The following is an 18,473-nucleotide window of genomic DNA, read 5'->3' on the forward strand; positions in this document are numbered from 1 at the left end:
GCAGAAATGAATGTATTGCACATAATCAGACTGTATGCACTGATTGCACTGTGTAATAACAGCAAAATAATAATCCCATCCAGATGTAAATATTTTCTCTTATACTTATACATACTGCATTATGTATAATGTTTGCATTGAAAATGGCTTTAAATATCTTCCAGTAGCAACCCATCACACTTCTTTTTGGTTTTCACTAAAATGGTTCTGTGTAATCTTTTTTCCTAGACTTCTGGACGTCATAGTCTTTGTTGTCGCTTATGGGATACATGGATCTGTACGCTGCAACCCAACTACCTTCCTGGGCCCAAAAATAAAGTGTAATGAATGACAACATGAATTTCAATAGTTAACACGGGAGGACACGAGTTGGAAATTAGCAATAGCTGTATACTCTTTATGCAGCACATCAGTTTCATGCTTTGTATTGAAATTATGTTAAATTGCATTGTCCCTATTAAATAAATAAATTAAATTCAACCCTTGAAGTGAACGCAGGAAATTAAGAGCAAACAGGCGGTCTAAATTTGAGTACTTATTTAGTTATCTAAAGTATCCCAGATCAAAGCTAATATTTCTTTCATCCAACCTTCAAAATTAATTATACTAACCACTCTGCAGAAACTTTAAGTGAATACTTTTCTATTTTGTTTTCACTTGTTGACTTAATAGTTTTTCTACTCTCCTTAAAGTCTTACCTGAAAATACTAGGGATGTTCCTAACCAACTTATTTCCTATGAATTAAAAGGACATTTAAATACCGTTTAACTGACTAGTCTAAGGAAACACAAGAAAACACTCAGAAAACAGTCAAAATTTAGCACAATTTATTAAAAAATGGCTGAGTGTGGCTCAAGTTAGCATTGCTAGTACCGCCAGTCTTCGGTCCTCCCAGCGGCTGAACATCCACATGGCTGTGCTAAATGTGCCACACATTGGTACGTTCAATTGCCTACATACAACTTTCCATTTTCTAGATTGAAATACTGCCTAACAAGGCTGCTCCTATGAGAAGCTATCCGTTCACTGTACTTGTTTACATCCAGGGTGGAAGAGCAGGAAGAGCACGGCCGTTAACCGGAGCTACTGCCAAACTATGGCAACAGCCCTGGCTACTGGCAGGTGGCTGAGTTACAGTTTAAGCATAACATCGAACTGGCATCAAAGGACAAAATATTAATAATATTATAACAGACTAGTAATTCTGACTAGATAGGGTGATGACTTTTCACCACTAAATGCACACATCCCTAATACCACATTATCTGCAGGAGTTTCCGTTTGGTTGTGGTGGTGAATGGGTTCCTGACTGGATATGGTCTTGTTTTAATAACAGCCTTACAGCGGGTGCAATTTGCCTCTACCAGCTGCTATACAGTATATGGGGTGGATGACCTCTCCAGTGATAACATTCTAAACGGGAGCATGTGAAAACATCTTGATAAAAATCCTAGGTTAATCTGTTTCTTTCGCTAGCTTAAAGCTACTTCCAAGTGCTTCATTTAAAAACATGAACGATTATGAGATATAGCCAATTTGAAAAGGAGTGTTCAGTGTCTCTGGAGGTCAACTGTTATCGTACGCTTAAAAGCTAATAGCTAAACCTTAAGAGCCAGAGGTTGAATAGAAAGAATAATTTCCTGATGTGATCCAGCACCTGGTTAGCTCTCGCTTTGTTCCAAGATTTGTCCTTGAGGCAATCAAAGATTCCCTAATGTGAGCTCACATGGAGAAACTTCCTTGTGGAGGGACTCCATTTATCTCCCTGAATGGGATGTCTCTTCTAACATCTGAGTCCCCTGTTGAATGTTATTTTAAATCCAGGCTCCTCAGACAGAGGCCGACAGAGACACAAACACAGAGACACACAAACAGACAGCGGGGCAGTGTGAGATAGTATCATCTGTCCTAAATGATTAGTGACGCTGTGTTCTTGTACCGGTTCAGTGTGAAAGCAACGTGGACAGAATGCAGGTAACACCGTTGTTGTTTTTTCTTCTGAGAGAGGCGAAGATAAATGTGCACTTAGTCTTGTCAGACAATGTGGTGAGCAAAGTCCAATCTGGATGCACCGCAACATGCGCTCACTCTCGGGACGGCAGATAAGTGAACAACGTGGAAATGATGTGAACTACACACAGAAGAAAAGTCTTTCTGTTTTTTTTACAGTCTCCCAATCTTTCATTTACTGTCTTCTGTTGTCTCTGCTGATGAGTATGGATGGACTGACCTTTTCAACTTTGTTGCTATAATCTCACCAACAATTTTTGCATCATTTCCCTCTGATTGTGACATTTACATATAACATTAGATCAGCCTGTCACAACACATGCTTTGATGCAGAATGAGCAATAAAAAAAGATTGGACGGCCCAGCCCACGAGACAGGTAGTGTCTCAGGGTATGTTTTCACAACTGCTGTTTTGTAATATTAAGTCACATGCTTTATGTCGGTAGAAAGATACGAAATGTGTAAACCATTTCAAGATCCAACCACCACAGCAGCAACGATCTACCGCATCTGTCAGACCAACGACAAACAAACCAAGATCAAATTACTGTATTATGACTTACCATTTGAAGATTTACTGTACTCTCTTGATCATAATAATCCAACAAGAACAGTCCTGAAGCAATAGCAAGGGTCTGCACAATCCAAATCCATTAAAAGATTTAATCCAAAACACATTAAATCCATAAAGATCCTCGGATTGCTTCATATTTGCCATCGCTTGCATGATTTTTAACTGTTTTTACTTTCATAATTCAAGTTATTCTATTAATTATTTCGCGTGAATTGCATCAAATATTGGCCGAACTTGAACCTTTCAATTGACGCCAAATTACGAGCTTCCATTCACTGTATCCAGCCTACAGTGGCCAATGAGAGCCTGAGTTGAAAAGAGGTGTTTGCTCCTTTTCTGACGTAGCTACACCCAGCCAACTGCACGAGACTGTGAGGATGATTGATGTTTCTTCTAGTCAATGAAATTCTGAACACATGGATAGGCTGCACTAGTCACTAAGGCTGCATTCATGTGCTGCTCGGGTGATCCAAGTTTCCGAGTTGGGAAGTCGTTCTTCCGACTTCAGTGTGTTTATGTGATTTCAGTTCGGAAAGTCGGAATGTTGTAACAACAGCAAAAATGTTCAAGTACATTTCACATCTCGGAAACTCGTTTTTCCGATGTGTCTGATACCACATGAATGCATCATAACTCACATCCCAAAGTCAGGAAGGGCATTTCTTAAGCCAAACAGCCTGTAATCTTTGACGAAGCCCTGCATTATTTCAACAGTAGTATACACACATATTGATCATTGAAATCACATGATCATTGGAAGAATATCTGAAACTGCCGAGTGTTAGCTTTCCAAAGAGACCTTATTCGTGCTTGTAGTCCAAGCAGTTGAAGAACAGCATTCAATTTACTCTTACTATGTCTGGATAGAGATTGAAGGCAAATTTGACAGGATCTTGAAACTGTGAACAAACCGGTATGTTACATTGAGCTGGAGAAGCTGAAAAGATTTATGGGAGGATTTTTGTTATGCAGCCCACCTGCTTCAGTACCTCAGGTTTGGAGCTCTATAAAGCCAGTTTGTTGAAGTTAATTTTCAGGGGATGTAGTACTTTCAGGTTTCTTATTTAGGAACTTAATCAGCCCGTCTCCTCTGCTTCCCAGAGGATCCATTCCCCCTGTCAATATAACATCTTGCTTTTCTAATTAACAGCAGGGGATTTCTTTGTAGTTTTCTTTTTAGGTTACACTTTGAACACAAAGCTTCTCTTCAAATGTAACTTAAAACGACTCTGAGTTCTAGGTAGGTGTATGGTATTAAATATATCGAGGCTTTTTACTCCCTTCTTTTCTATTAAAGACGTCATATTATGCCCTTTTTGGGGTTCGTATATTTAATCTATGTACCTACTTTTGTACGTTCACAATAGCCAAAGTCCGAAAAAAGTCTCTGTTTTCATGTACTGCTCCTCCTTGTTCCCTCTACGCTCTGAGTCCGTCAGCTGCACTCTACTGAGCCCCCACTGTTAGACCCCACGTGGGCCAAGTCTGCTCTGATTGGTCTGCCGATCCGCTCTGTCGTTATTGGTCAGTTGCTCAGCACGCGCCTCGGAAATTTCAACATGAGCTGCAGGGCTTGCCACAACGAGCCAATGGACTTAGATCAGTGATAGCACACTGACAATGACGTCGGACTGACACATTTTTATCGAGGGGGGCTAGAACCGAGCGTTACATGCGGCTAATGCTACAGCTAACAGGAGGAGGTAGGAGAAGCCGCGTTTCCGCAGACTTTGAATTTTTGCACATAGACGTGCCTCAACATGCACAGGACACTTGGAAAACACACTAAAGGGCATATAAAACCAGAAAAAGCATAATATGGGACCTTTAAGCTTTTAAGTTAATAATTTTAAGTACATCATTTCTTTTCATAAGGCCTTGTTACTTTGTGTGATTTCCCAATAAGAGTAAAATCAACTAAGCTACAGCCTTTAACCTTGTTTGACATTGACTGGTGTTTAAATCTGTTAAAGAATTTCTCAATGTTTTGGATGGATTAACACATATCACTGAAGCTTGCAGAGCATTAGAAAAACTTGGCTCTAATCTGAAGGAGAAAGCAGGTCATTCAGCAACGCCATAAAACCTAATAATTAAACTGCTCAGTGAAGGTTAGAAAAAGACATGGTCACTGCTGAAGTCACTCCAGAAGCCCTGCACTGGCCCTTTAAGAACTGAGGGATAACATTTCAGATAACAGATATCTGTTTATAAAGATACATAAATTGTCAGAATACAGCGGGTTAGTCGGGATTTCATAACGGTTATTCTCCTGCTTTTGTTCTACATTCAAACTGTTTGATGAAAACCAGCTGATATCATATGTATGTTCAATCTTGTGCATTTTTCTCAAAGATCTGCGCAATTTCTAACAGATGGAGCAGGCTGTGCATCTTGGTTTGTTAGCTTGATGCTAACACAGAATGAGAATTGCCATTAACGAACTAAAATCATTTTGCAAGTCATTTTAACTGAAGAAACAATCTATTTAACTAAACAATGTAGAGTCAATGACAATGTCATGCCTCTCTAAGTTCCACCAACATTTTGAACAACCTGTTGTTAGTTATTTGAAGAATAATTTATAAAGTTCTTGTAATAAGAAAGGGAGGGCTTTAGACCAACCCTCCCAGAATACAACTCTGACTACAAAATGGAAACCAGAACACCCCTCCTAACAAAGTCTGGCCCCACTTGCACAGATGCTACACTTTTTATGGAGTCTGTAACTAGAGATTCCTATAAACAACAACCTACAGTGTAGCTGTTTTTTTCTCTCTTTAGTGCAGTAGTATGCATATAGGCTGAACTTCTTTCACCAGCACTTCTACAGTGCAGCAGCAACGAGAGAGGTCCGGCTGTGTGTGGCACGCTGAAGCCACATGGGGCTTACATGAAAAAATAATGGGTGATGACAGTTGTGACATGTGTTATATACTGGCTATGTGTTGACCTTTAGAGTTTTCACTGTGGTATTAGAGCATATTTTTTCTCATGTTAATATAGCCAGAGTGCACAGAACACAGAAAATCTAATTGTTGAAGAATATTGACACAAGTCATCTTTTGGATCCAAAAAAATAAATAAAACTTTCAGTCTTTTATCTGGTAAATATGATTGAATACACAGTTTTCTAAGATCTCTTAATCCTCAGTAAGATTGTTATATATGTTGAATATATCCAGAAACATGCAGTGCATCGATACTCCACCAGAGGTCAGAGGACATGACCCGGAGCTTTAGTTTTATTTTATTTTATTATAATCTAATAAAATAAGTTTTTATACGATAAAATAAGTTTATCTGGACTTATTAGGTGAATGTAGCTTATATTTAGTGTTTTCGATGTACGTTTTGCTTGCACATTAAAGCAGATTTACAACTACCGTTGAATATTCAGTCATCAGACAAGAAAAAGCAAAAAAAAAGAAAAGTAGTTTAAAGGCTTTATATGCGCATTTTTTGATCCAGCAGATGTCGCCCTTGAGCACCAGCATGAAACCAAAACAACTCGCGGTGCATTGTGGGTTAGCATGCTAATGCTAGCGATCTTTATTATGCTCGTATCTTCACACTGCATGTAAATTTACCCGAAATAAGCGTGATCTAGAAACGCAGTTAAGCAGTGAGTACAGTATGTTATTCTTCTTTTCTCTAGTCCCTCAATTAAACAACTTTTATTCGCGAGAGGAGGAGTCAGCCGTCGGGCCGGCTATGTCAACATACAGAAAAAAAACTCTGAAAACAGGTGTTACACCCATTGAAGACAGTCATGACTCACAGAGTTATTTTCAGAGGATATACTTGATTTCTATTATATTTAAGTGTGAAAAATCGCATATAAAGCCTTTAACCAAAGTAAAATCTGACAGGATATTAACTACACTCGAGTTAATAAAAATAAGTAATTTTTGATAAAAAATGACTGGACTTCCTCAATTAAAGTCATTTTGACCAATTTCACCTTTTTAAAAGTGTAACGTGCTTAAAATGATTAGTTAGCATCAACACATTAACATTCAAACACCAAGCAAACTTTCAGGGACCTTCAACTATGCTTTGCTCGGGGAATCAGCTCTGCATTCAATTTCTGAATTAACTGGTGAACAAAAGAGTGTTTCAGTTTGACCTTATTAAAATGTGCGACCGTGTATCTCCGGTTCATTTTTGTGAGATGGGGAAAAAACTACAACTTTGAAAAAGTGTTAACAACTACAATGCAGTCAGCAAGGGCCAGAATATACAGGAAATAGTATCTGTTGTGCGTCAGTGTGTGCTTGTGAGTTTGTATGTGTGTGAGTGTGTGTGTGTGCATGCCCGTGTTTGAATTCTGCTTATGCAATAACCTTTATTTAAGCATATTTTAAAACTTTTTTTTAGAATGTATAATGAATCCAGATTTTAAATAGTAGAATTAGAACCAATTGGAAGTGGTTTAGGCCTTACAGTGTTAAAAAACATAAAAGCCCGAACCCTGACATAATAATCCAGATTGACTTTAATGAAAAGCACAGTTTCATGGAGGCATTCCATCGCTCAACCATCTGTCTGCGTCGTGCTCTGGATGCTGCTCTTCAGTGTGTATTCTCATCACCTGAGGTCCAGGCTGCAGTCATTTGCTCTGTTTGGCCTTTCCCCGACTGACCTTTCACTGATTCATGCAGGGCCGCTGCCTCCGTGTTAACCTCCCCACACCTCTGACACCTGCTCCCCTCAGCCGCTGCCTCGCACACAGCCTGACATTAGCAGCCAGATGCTGAGGCTGGGAGGGGGGCTGGGCACATTCTGTGGGTGTAATTAATGTGTTTGACAGCACATTAAATGTGGACCACTTAAAGAGTCTCTGAGGAATACACACACATGTTGTTCAGTGCAGCACAATGCTACGTCACCTTCCAAAGATTGTCATGTTTGTTTCTGCACACAAGTACAACGTTCTGCCACAGCTGCATCTCATTTCCAATTATTTTCTCCAGTGGGAGGCATTTGATTTTGATTTTAACGTGAATTTCCCACCATCAAAAGCTGCATACAAGCCAACGTTTTTAGATGTTACTAAATGAAAACATAGAATACTGTGGTGTTGTAATTTACTGCAGTGTGATGGTGAAGTGAGTCACACTTCTTGTTCCTTATATGAGTAATTCAGGCGTGTATGACTGGATGCAAATGACACATGAGCAAACTAATGACCACAGCAACACCTCCAACATGTGTAATGGGTTCCATCAGAGTCTGATCAGCAGAGTCTGGGATAAAGCCTGTGATTAACACAAGAACTGAGACCTGATCTATTATCTGTTCCAGCCGTCTCCCTCATTTCTAATAACCATTATATGAAATGTGGTGGGCCAGAAGCTCGGAGAATAATGGAATGTCTCACATGTGTTGCATTACTTCTATTATAATTTATTGTTATTACATGGTGTCCATATTATACCTCCAATCAGGCTGATGTATAATTATGACTTTTCCTATTCTCATTCTAATTAGAGCTGCAGAAAGAAAGGAGAGGAGACAGAGGGTCCATCAGCAGAACTGTCCCGAGCAAGATTATCATTTCAACTTGAAATCATGTGTCTCTAATTCACACAGCACAAAGCCTGATTAGATACAGCATGTTCATTCGGATTCCCAGAGGTCTATAAATTCTCAATCTTTGCACAAAAAGTTCCAGGAGATACAGATTACCTAAAGCAAAGTCCAACAGGTTGAAACATTCTTCTATAACTCAGGCAACCAAACGACTGAACTCCAGTGATGTATTTTTGTGTAAAATGTTGCATTTTCTTCCTTTAAATAAAAATTAGCTGGCACATTCTTAGTAAATGAAATCTTATCTTACTGTATACGAAGCTCAGGACTTTCACACAACTGGAGAGAACATTGCTGCAGAAGAAAAAAGAAAACCCTCAGAGTGGAGTTGTGAGGGGACATCATTCTTATGTTGCTTCATACATGGAACAAACACACAAGTCACAAGTCGTGAATTTCAAATGGGTGTTCATCGTTTGATGTTTGACAGCTGCCTTTGCATGCACATCATCTGGAAAGGCTTTCTTCTTCTATGGTGCTTTCATAGCAGTGCCACCAGATGTTGGTTCTACTCACAAAACACTGATGGAGTTTGTTTGTTTGATTGCTGATTTCCCAGAAATGTATTTTACATTTGAGATATATCGAGTTGAAACCAAGGGGTAATTGGTCTGATGAGTTCAGCTTTCAATCGGCACACACTGTACATGTGGGGGAGGGGGGGGGGATTTTTTGATAACTCATTTGTTTTGATTTTACCAAATTTAAGAGTTATTCACAATAAGGCACGTAGCTGACCTGAGTCACAGGTGGGCGCGATGTAACAGTTTGTCAAGAGGCTTTAAACCCGTCTCAGCTCCAGCACTTAGTCTGTCGTTAGGTTGACTCAAAGTTAGGGTGAGGCAGCATTTCCAGCATGGCGACCGCCATCGATGGGACTCCAAAGCCCCCTGCAGTAACAGATGGGTGACGTCACCCAGGTTTGTGAAGGCTGAAATGTTCCGTAGCATTTCTCCACCACACATGAATAGACCGTGGAGGATCTTGTCCTATTTCAAATCTCCATAGGCCTACATCAACGAAATATGCTCCTCATTATTGGACTCTAATGCCGCAGCACTTTTTTGTTATTATCTCAGTAAATATCTGCATGTGTTTGAAGTGAAAACATGCTGGAATAGAAGTATGTAAAAAGCACGAGTGTGCAAGCATAATGAATAAGCTTGTGAAGCAGGTAGAAGTATAGTTTGTAAGACATAAAACATGTACTTTTTTAATCTAAATCCCTTATAAAATCCTCTTAATCGACACATTTGATGAGAGTTGCAGAGATATTGAAGTCTATTTGCATGCACATATTTGCTCTTTTCATTTTGAAGGACATCTTGAATCACTAATGCACGGTTTGTTCTGAAGACTTTGTTCTTGGCGAGTAATGCGTTTTCATCTCTTCAGTCAACATCAGGATTCTCACGAGTGTCACATTAGCCTTGAGTTATTGTAACAGAGATCCAGACTCATTTGCCTCATCACATCTCAGACATGTTGCAAACCCACATGACAGTGTGAAAATAAAAGACGACCCCTCTGTTGCTGTTAGTGTCATGCTGTGTGTTGGCTTTGGCTTGCACACTGTTTCACATCTGCGTCCAACAGTGCACTTCCTCTGAATAACAAGCACACGCTCGCTTCCTGCCATACATACGATTGTTGATGGCAACTGTTGAAAGGACTCTCTCTTCGTTATGTAAATCTCACGGGTCACGGCATATTTGTGCCGGCCTTTTAAACAGAGGCCAAGCCGCACTTAACATCTGAAGTTTCTTAGAGCGGCTGTGAGGGGCGACGGTGGCTCCACCGCGCAGCACGAATGAAGAGCAACACAGATAAGCAAGTGGTCGACCTTCAAACGGGGGAAGGTGGTGCAAGTTAATTTGATAGTGAAGGCTTTGCATAATTTAGTAGCGTGTATGAAAACAAGGGACAACAACTGGTGATTTTAATGTTTATTAGAGCCAGGAGTTTTTATGTGGTTATGAATCAACATGAAATGAATAGGAATGGCTCTATAAGACCTACAAAAGCAAAGCAAACCATTACCATGACGATCGACCATTTTCCAGGCTTGTATGGATATTTTTAATGCCTGAAACCTGATTAGAGTTTAGTGGTTAAAGGTCAAGATTTCTGCAACCCAAAGTCTGCCCCATTTGCAACACATTACTTTCGAGACGGCCTGGTGGTGTTATTACATAGGACGTGCAGTTTGTTTGAATTGATTACATTTCAATGGTTCAGGGTCACCCTGTGCCCTCAAATATGTTCTTGTCTGATATTCAAGAATTTATGCAGTTTTTAGAATCCAGTTTCACACAAATGCCTCATAAAACTATGAAAGAGTAGATTTAGATAAGGCAAGTTTATTTATCAAGCACATTTCAGCAACACGGAAATTCAAAGTGTTTCACACAAGACATCAGAAGCATCACGGCAAAGAAAACACACGAAGAGAGGATGTTTAGAATAATTAAAAGAAAACCTTAAAAAAAGAGGAGAGAATAATAAAAAACAGATCAAACAAAAACTAAAATATAATGTAAAAAATTAGAGTAAAAGTAGTCGTGCAGAGAAAAATGGTATTCAAATAAATGTTTTTAAATCGTTGAATGACAGGCAGCTGTAAATAATTGAGTCTTAGACCTCGATATAAAAGAACTGAGAGTTTCAGCAGCTCAGCAGATTTCTGCAAGTTTGTTCCAGATAGACGCTGCTAGGATCCTGTTTGTGCATGTATGTGTATGTATGTGTATTTCAGCCTATGTGTGTGTAGCATGTTTCAATCACAGAGTGTAAAATTGAATTTCCCCTCAGGGGATTAATAAAGTATAAGAAAGAGCCAAAAGTGTGGTTGACTGCTCTGACGATGACACTATCTATACATTCTAACTTTTGATCATGTGTGAGGCTTATGTGGACTCATGTATACATACTTGCAGGTATAAGAACAGTGGGGATGTTGCACAACATGCCTGAATGTAAGGCTCATATTTCCCTCATACTTTAGTACAGTAGGGATATTGCAGCCTTTCTCACTCCTCAGAATGAGGCAACATGTCACTTTGTATTGATTTCCTGTACGTGCAGCACTCACCTGAACTCATTGTGTTCCCTGAGGAAAGAACACCATCAGCATGCACGGGAATACTCCTCCATATGTATGACTGCAGATAGAACAATGTGCAGTCAACACCTTTTCTCTGTTGAAGAAAAAAATATATTTTTAAAACTTGAAGTTATTTTAAAGCTTCTGTTTTTTTCTGTTTTCTGTACAAAAAAAAAAAGGAAATCTAATATGCCGTTTTTATTTCACTGCTGGTAGTTTTGTTTTCCTGTGTCACTTCTTCAGTGTGTGTGTGTGTGTGTGTGTTTGTGTGTGTGTGTGTGTGTGTGTGTGTGTGTGTGTGTGTGTGTGTGTGTGTGTGTGTGTGTGTGTGTGTGTGTGTGTGTTTGTGTGTGTGTGTGTGTGTGTGTGTGTGTGTGTGTGTTTGTGTGTGTGTGTGTGTGTGTGTGTTTGTGTGTGTGTGGGGTTTGACTGATGTCTAGCAGGCAGTGCTGCGTGATTGGCTGCTTCAAGTGATTGCAGACATGTTTCACCTGTTGATTGGCAACTGTGTCCACAGGCCAGCCTCACTGCCACTGCAGCGCCAAGCGAACGCAACATCAGCCTGTCAGCGTGCAGTGATCCAGCCTGACAGAAAGTCTTCCTCCGTTGTGAGAGATAATTGACAGCTTTAAGCAGCGCTTGTAAAAATAGTGCTTCTGTGGATAGCTACTAGGCAGCTTAATGCTAGGGTTTTGGAACTTGTGCATATTTGGAGATTACGAGTTGTCAGACTGAGGTGTAACTAATGTGTGCACAAGAAATCCAGTGTTCCAGTGTCGGAGCCCTGCTGTGCTGTCTCATTGTTACTGCTTACAGGCACACATAATGCTTCATGTCATTAGCTATGTTGTTTAATATGACAAACTCAAATGAGATGGAAAAAAAATGTCTTAAAGGTGGAAGTGAATAAAAAACAACTTGGTTTATATGATCAAAGTACATGGGAGGCAAATTAGGTAAGACAAATCGAAATGTTAACAGAGAACCACTGATGGATTTAAAAATAATAGTAATGGTAATTGAATTAGGTTTCAAACACAGCAATTGGGTATAAAGGACCATCTGTCAGATATCTACTGAATTAAATCATAAAATGACCTTCCTATATGATCAGACATTAAGGAAACATGCTGTGTTGAAGTGCTGACTTCTCTGTCAACAATGCAGCAGCCAGTATGTCCTCCTTTTGGAAGACGTTTGGATTCTGGTCCTGAAATGTCTGTATTTGTTTTGACCAGAGAAGGTAGGCAGTATTAACGCATGGCCGTTTTGGACGCCCCTCGGTTTGTCAGGCAATGTCCGCTCTAGTGAGGAGGGGTCGCGGGGAGAGAGATCTCTCCAATGTATTGGATTTGGACTGCAGTACCTAATTCAAACGCTAGGTGTCAGAGTTAAATATTGCTCCTCTCATATAGATGACAAGACTAAAGAAAATGCTTAAATGAAATGACTTGATAAACAGCCAATGGTTTGCAGACTGCAGCCCAGGGTTTGTCCATTGAGCTGTCAACATCGCGTGTCTTTGGAACGTGGAGTTTATTTGTGTGAGAGGGGAAAACAAACTGTTGTGCCTCTATTGACAGGTTGATATGGGAACAACTTGCCATCACACATAGACACACCCTGATGCCGTGCTAATTGTCTTATTTATTTTTAATGGGACATTAATTTAGCACATAAAAATTTAAGACGTCATTAAATCAGTAAAAGAGACCATTGAATCATAATAAAAAATGTTTATGGGGGTAATAAATCAAGTGAGAAGTGGGATTAATCTCAGCTCTATTTAAATACAATGGACCTCTATTTTCTCTCCCCCTGCTGGTCATTAGAGAGAATGCAGGCTTTTATGACTCTTAAGCATCTGCTTTACTTTGAACCCAAGAGGCTGTGGATTCTAAGGTGGATGCCTTAACAAAGTTCCATGGTTTGACCTAAACAAGTGAAACCTGTGATTATAGAGCCACTGCAGAACCTTTAAGGCTGATATAAGATGCTTTAAACACACATATCTCTGTGTTTCTAGTTATGGTAACAATTCTATGAAGTGTAAGATGCTATGTTTATGTGGTATAGCACTCTTGGACATAGTACACCCTGATGCTGTTTTGAAATAGATAATAAAAAGGTACATTTTGAGCTTGAAGTTTGATTTATTGGTCATTGTTGGGAGCAGGGAATGAGGGAACACCACATTTTTTATGCTCAGATTCTGTGACGAACACATTAGACCGATCTGTCTAAACAGAGTGTCTGGAATGGCTGTGTTTATTTTTGAGGAGTGGAATAGGGATTTTCAGGCCATTAAATAAACAACATTTAAATAAACTAATGAACTATATAAAACGACCTTTGCCCTAACATATATGCTTTACAGAGTTTAAAGGTTGCTTCTGTACTGTTGGAAAAAGAGCAACACCCGGAGTGAACAATCAAAAACTATTTTGTCAGACTTGATGTTTCCAGTCTCCCTTAAATCTCATGTGAGGTGATGAGCACTGGGGAGCTGACAAAGCCAGATTCCCGTCAGCACTCCAACAGGGACATCAATTTAATTGCTGCTGACAGTGCCAAGCCCAAACTGTTTGATTTTTGTTTCCAACACCGCCTTCAGATAATTTAATTTCAAATATCAGTATTTTGCCAATATGATAAAAAATAGAGTCCTGATCTGTGAGTCTGCATCCACACGTTGCATCTGTAATTAAAGCATGCACGTTCATTTACACTGAGAAATCTCACAATCTTTTAGTTTTTAAATTTCTCTGCAGCTTTGGAAAAAGGGTTTTGGTTCTGTTGGCACAAGTTAAAACAGCGGCTTTAGCACAAGCAGATGCCTGTCTCCTTGGCTTTAACAGCTTGTTTCATAGAACTATTTTTAGAGGTGCTGGTTAAAGCAACAATATGTAGGAATTTTGTTCGGCTCTGATTGCAGCTTTATGGCACCAGTTCACACACCAGCTTTCAGTTATAAAAGAAGCCAGTAAGCTCGTCTCTGTACTGTCTGATACAATGACCGCAGCCTGCTGCCAAAGTTACATCGGGCCGCGCAATGAAATAAACCTTTGAAAATTTTTTTTTAAAGGTGGAATAGTTACCTATAGTTGCTTTAACAGGAACATATACTCAGTGAAATTTCACATTTCTTGCATTTCTAGCATTAAGTACATTTCAAAAGTGCAATATTCTGTGTAAATATCTCATTTTAATTGCCAAAGTGATGTTAATCCCTGCTCAAAGGTCAGAGAACAAACTGTGGTTAAAGGTTACTGTTCAGGTTGTGACCTTTTCTATCGCTGGCTTTGTCTCGTTCTCATAGAGCTGCATGCATGAGGCTGCATACTGATGCTGTGATGCCAAAGGGTTCACACTGTCACTATTTTACTTGGAGCTTGCATGTGCATAAATATGCAGATATGTGCAAATAGTCAGTCACCTGATGTTATTAGCTTTGCAAAGGTTATGGAAAATGTGTTGCATCTTAACCTGATTTTAGTGATCAAGGTGTGTTTCCTTAGCAATGATGCACATTTCGTGTCTGTCATGGCGGCTCATCATGGTGGCTGCTGTGACAAGACACGTCCCGTTACAACTATAAAATGACGGATTTCTCTGGCTTTGATAACTAACATGGGCTTAGTCAATTTTTTATTAATTTAGATATTTGAATGTAAACTTTATCATACAATTCTACATACTTTACCTTTAACAGATTAACAGACGTGTGCCCAGCTCTGAGTATAACAAATCAACAAAAGTTGAGGTATAGAAACATTTTGGTTTTACTTTATAAAGTGCCCACTTCCTCATGCAATGCCCCTGAGCGTTGGCACTGGACACAGTTATGCACACTGTAATCTTCATTAAAGATGGTAACGTGAAGAATCTAGGCACAAATCTCGATCTGCAGAAGCCACATCAGTACGTATACAAGCCAAATCCATCCTGAGTCATTAACCGCTCCAGTCAATGAGTTTGAATCGACAACCTGCTGTAGCGCCGAGGAAAATGATGGCGTTTTGACAGATTTGAAAAAACAATTATTTGCTCCCCCATTTTTCATCCATATACTCTCAACCAAACCAATTCTACCTCACGGAGTAAACCTGGTAACAGATGTGAACATAAATCCACAGCCTCCGGTCCCCACGTGTACACTTTTAATTTCCAGCCTGACCACTCAGCTTGAGCCGCTAGATCTGTACGTCTAAGCGTTTTCCAATTACATACACTGTAAACACTCCACATGCTGCCATGCTACGGTGAGCTTTAAGGTCTGCTGAGTGTTAAACTCCGGTTCACTTTTTATTTTACGCTGGTGCTAACACTCTCTCAGGGGACTGAAGCTGCTGCCCCTTATAGCTGCTCGCACTCCAGCTCCACCCTCATCTGCTCAAACCTGTGTTTCACTTTCTGTCTCGCTGCCTCTTCCTTCAAAAGCGGCTGTAATTTACAACGTGGCAGAGAACTGATAGGCGTCCGCTTTAAGTCCAAATTGCTTTCCTCGGTCTCCTCAACGCCTGACAATGTGAATATATGCTGTCGAGTGCGTTGACCTTGGGAAACATTCACTTGGCAACAAGAAGAGATTTTTCAACGGGCTGATGGCGACTGAATGCAAAGGAAATACAAGACATTCATAGTTTCTGGTTGAGCATGTAAACACGGCAATAATCACATGATATAAACTTGGTGTTGATATAGTCTTGTTTTTAGCCTTTTTTTCCAAGATCAAATTGAATACAATGAAGTCTCATGTCTTATTATGTATTGAATATTTGTATAGGATACCAAACAGCATGTGGGCGGCAGTAGCTCAGTCTGTAGGGACTTGGGTTGGGAATCGGAAGGTCGCCGGTTCAAGTCCCGGCACGGACCAAGTCCGGAAATTGGTCTGGTAGCTGGAGAGGTGCCAGGCCACTTCCTGAGCACTGCCGAGGTGCCCTTGAGCAAGGCACCTAACCCCCCCCCCCCCCCACAAGCTCAGGAGCGCCCGCCGTAGGGCAGCCCCCTCACTCTGAGACCTCTCCATTAGTGCATGTCCACAGGATCCTGTTTGTGCATGTGTGTGTATTTCAGTTCATGTTTGTGTAGCATGTTTACTAGACAGAGTGTAAAAACGAATTTCCCCTCGCGGGATCAATAAAGTATAAATTCTTCTTCTTCTTCTTCTTCAAACAGCATCAGACAAAGGGGACATCAGACGAAAGCTACTTTTCACACAACGTTGGTGTAATAAGATCTGTTTGATATTAAGGTGCACTGTCTCCTTAAAAAACAGACAAATAACATCTGCTGTTTCCTTTCATTGAGGAGAGGTTTGACTTGTTTGTTCACTTTGATTAAATATTCACAAAACTCTGAAAGAGAACATAAGGAAGAAGGCAATAAAGGAAAGACATCTTGAAGGATATCTGGCCTCTTACAACACTCAAAGATGTAGTCTCTGTGTGTTGGTTTAGGAATCAAACAATACCATAAAGAGACAGCCACTGTGAGGTATGAAGCAAAATTGATGTTTATTGAAAGGCTGTCACACTAACCTGCTGAATATCACCACAGCTGTGTCTCATCCTCAGGCTCTGTGTGTGAACGCCACACATCATGCTTGATGCAGCAGACCAATTAGACGCCCCTGAACAGGTTCAGTGCTCAGGTTTGATTGATAATCTTATTCATTCATTGCCTTGATGGAATCTCATTCCTTTTAATTGCAGCGGCGTGATGCATGATTTGGGGCTTAATTGGTGAAACAAGTATCCCTCTCTCTCTCTCTCTCTCTCTCTGTCAGAGCTCCCTCCCTTCATCACAGTTTCACCTTCAGAAGCCATGACTGTGAGAACAGATTAAGGTTAAGATAGAGGACATGAGAAGTCTTTTAACACAATTAAGGTACAAATATCAAAGGTTATAATATTAATATCATATATAATATAACAAAGAGTAAGGTCTAGACCTGTCCTAAGTGTCTCTAGAAAACACTTGTTATGAATTGGCGCTATACAAATAATGATTGGTTGTGGTTTCAACAGGTGGCTTTGAATGCTGCTCTCTTTTTTAAATGTTGGAAAAACAGTCTGGGATTTAAACTGCTCATCTCCTCATTGGAGGAGATATTTCATCATTTAGCTCAAACACTGACTCTGTTTCCTCCTTCCAGCAAAGACAGAGACACGCGTTCGCTGTATACAACATGAGCTATACGGCACCCTGTCAGTAGAGGGAGCTCGGAACGTTTTGCTTCACTTTTAGGGAGCTTTAACGTTGTCCATCTATTTATACAGTCTACGGTGTAAAACTGAGTGCTGAAGTCAGAGAGCTATGTTACCCTGCGACACGACAAGGCATTTCAAAGGTTTCATTGTGGTTCACTGAGGGACATATAATATGGTTAGAGTCATAAGTCGTTTTTGCATATTCACTCCTGAGAAGTTCTAGAGGATTTCAGGTGAACCACTCCTGAATTCCTCCTGATCTGGTTTGTTTACACATAGACTGGGTGTTAATTTAACTTTTGACAGTCAGTTGTTATCCCTGGTCAATCGGTGTGCTATACAGGGTCAAGTCAGCCCCTTACTGGAACCTAAGAAAACATTGAAAGCCTCTAATGAACACCCAGGGGTCTCCCCATGGGTAGTTTAGGATGGTTAAGATAAAGACGTAACTTCACATTTTCAAAATAAGATGAAATCCTTTTTTCCCCCAGGAGTTTCATGATAAGCTGGAGCTGGAGCTTTACAGAAACTGACCCAGTTTGAAAAGAAAAGACACACAGGTAAACAGCATGGCAGCAGGATGTTGAATATAGTTTTCATATTCAGTACAAAAAACAAAAATTTCAGAGAACAATTTGTGGTAAAAGTGTAGGCATACTGTTGCACACTTGTACACAAAGAACCAAGCGTGCATGGGTTTTATGATTATTCTTTTACTTCGGTCTGAAACACAGAGACACAAACACATCAACTCAGCGTGGCTGCACACAGGAACAGGAACAGGAATATCTAACAGTATGATTGAACAAGATAATAAAATAAAATATCAAAAACAATATATGAGACTGGGGGGGTGCCTAGTGTCCATGAACATGCCTGATATTAATACGGGCCCCACAATACTTTGGGGACTGGTGGTTGTCCCATGGTTGCGGTATATTTGTGCTTTCTGCTCAAGCTGTCAGAATAACGAAT

Source organism: Labrus mixtus, chromosome 13 (genome assembly GCF_963584025.1).
Source record: "Labrus mixtus chromosome 13, fLabMix1.1, whole genome shotgun sequence".
Taxonomy (NCBI): domain Eukaryota; kingdom Metazoa; phylum Chordata; class Actinopteri; order Labriformes; family Labridae; genus Labrus; species Labrus mixtus.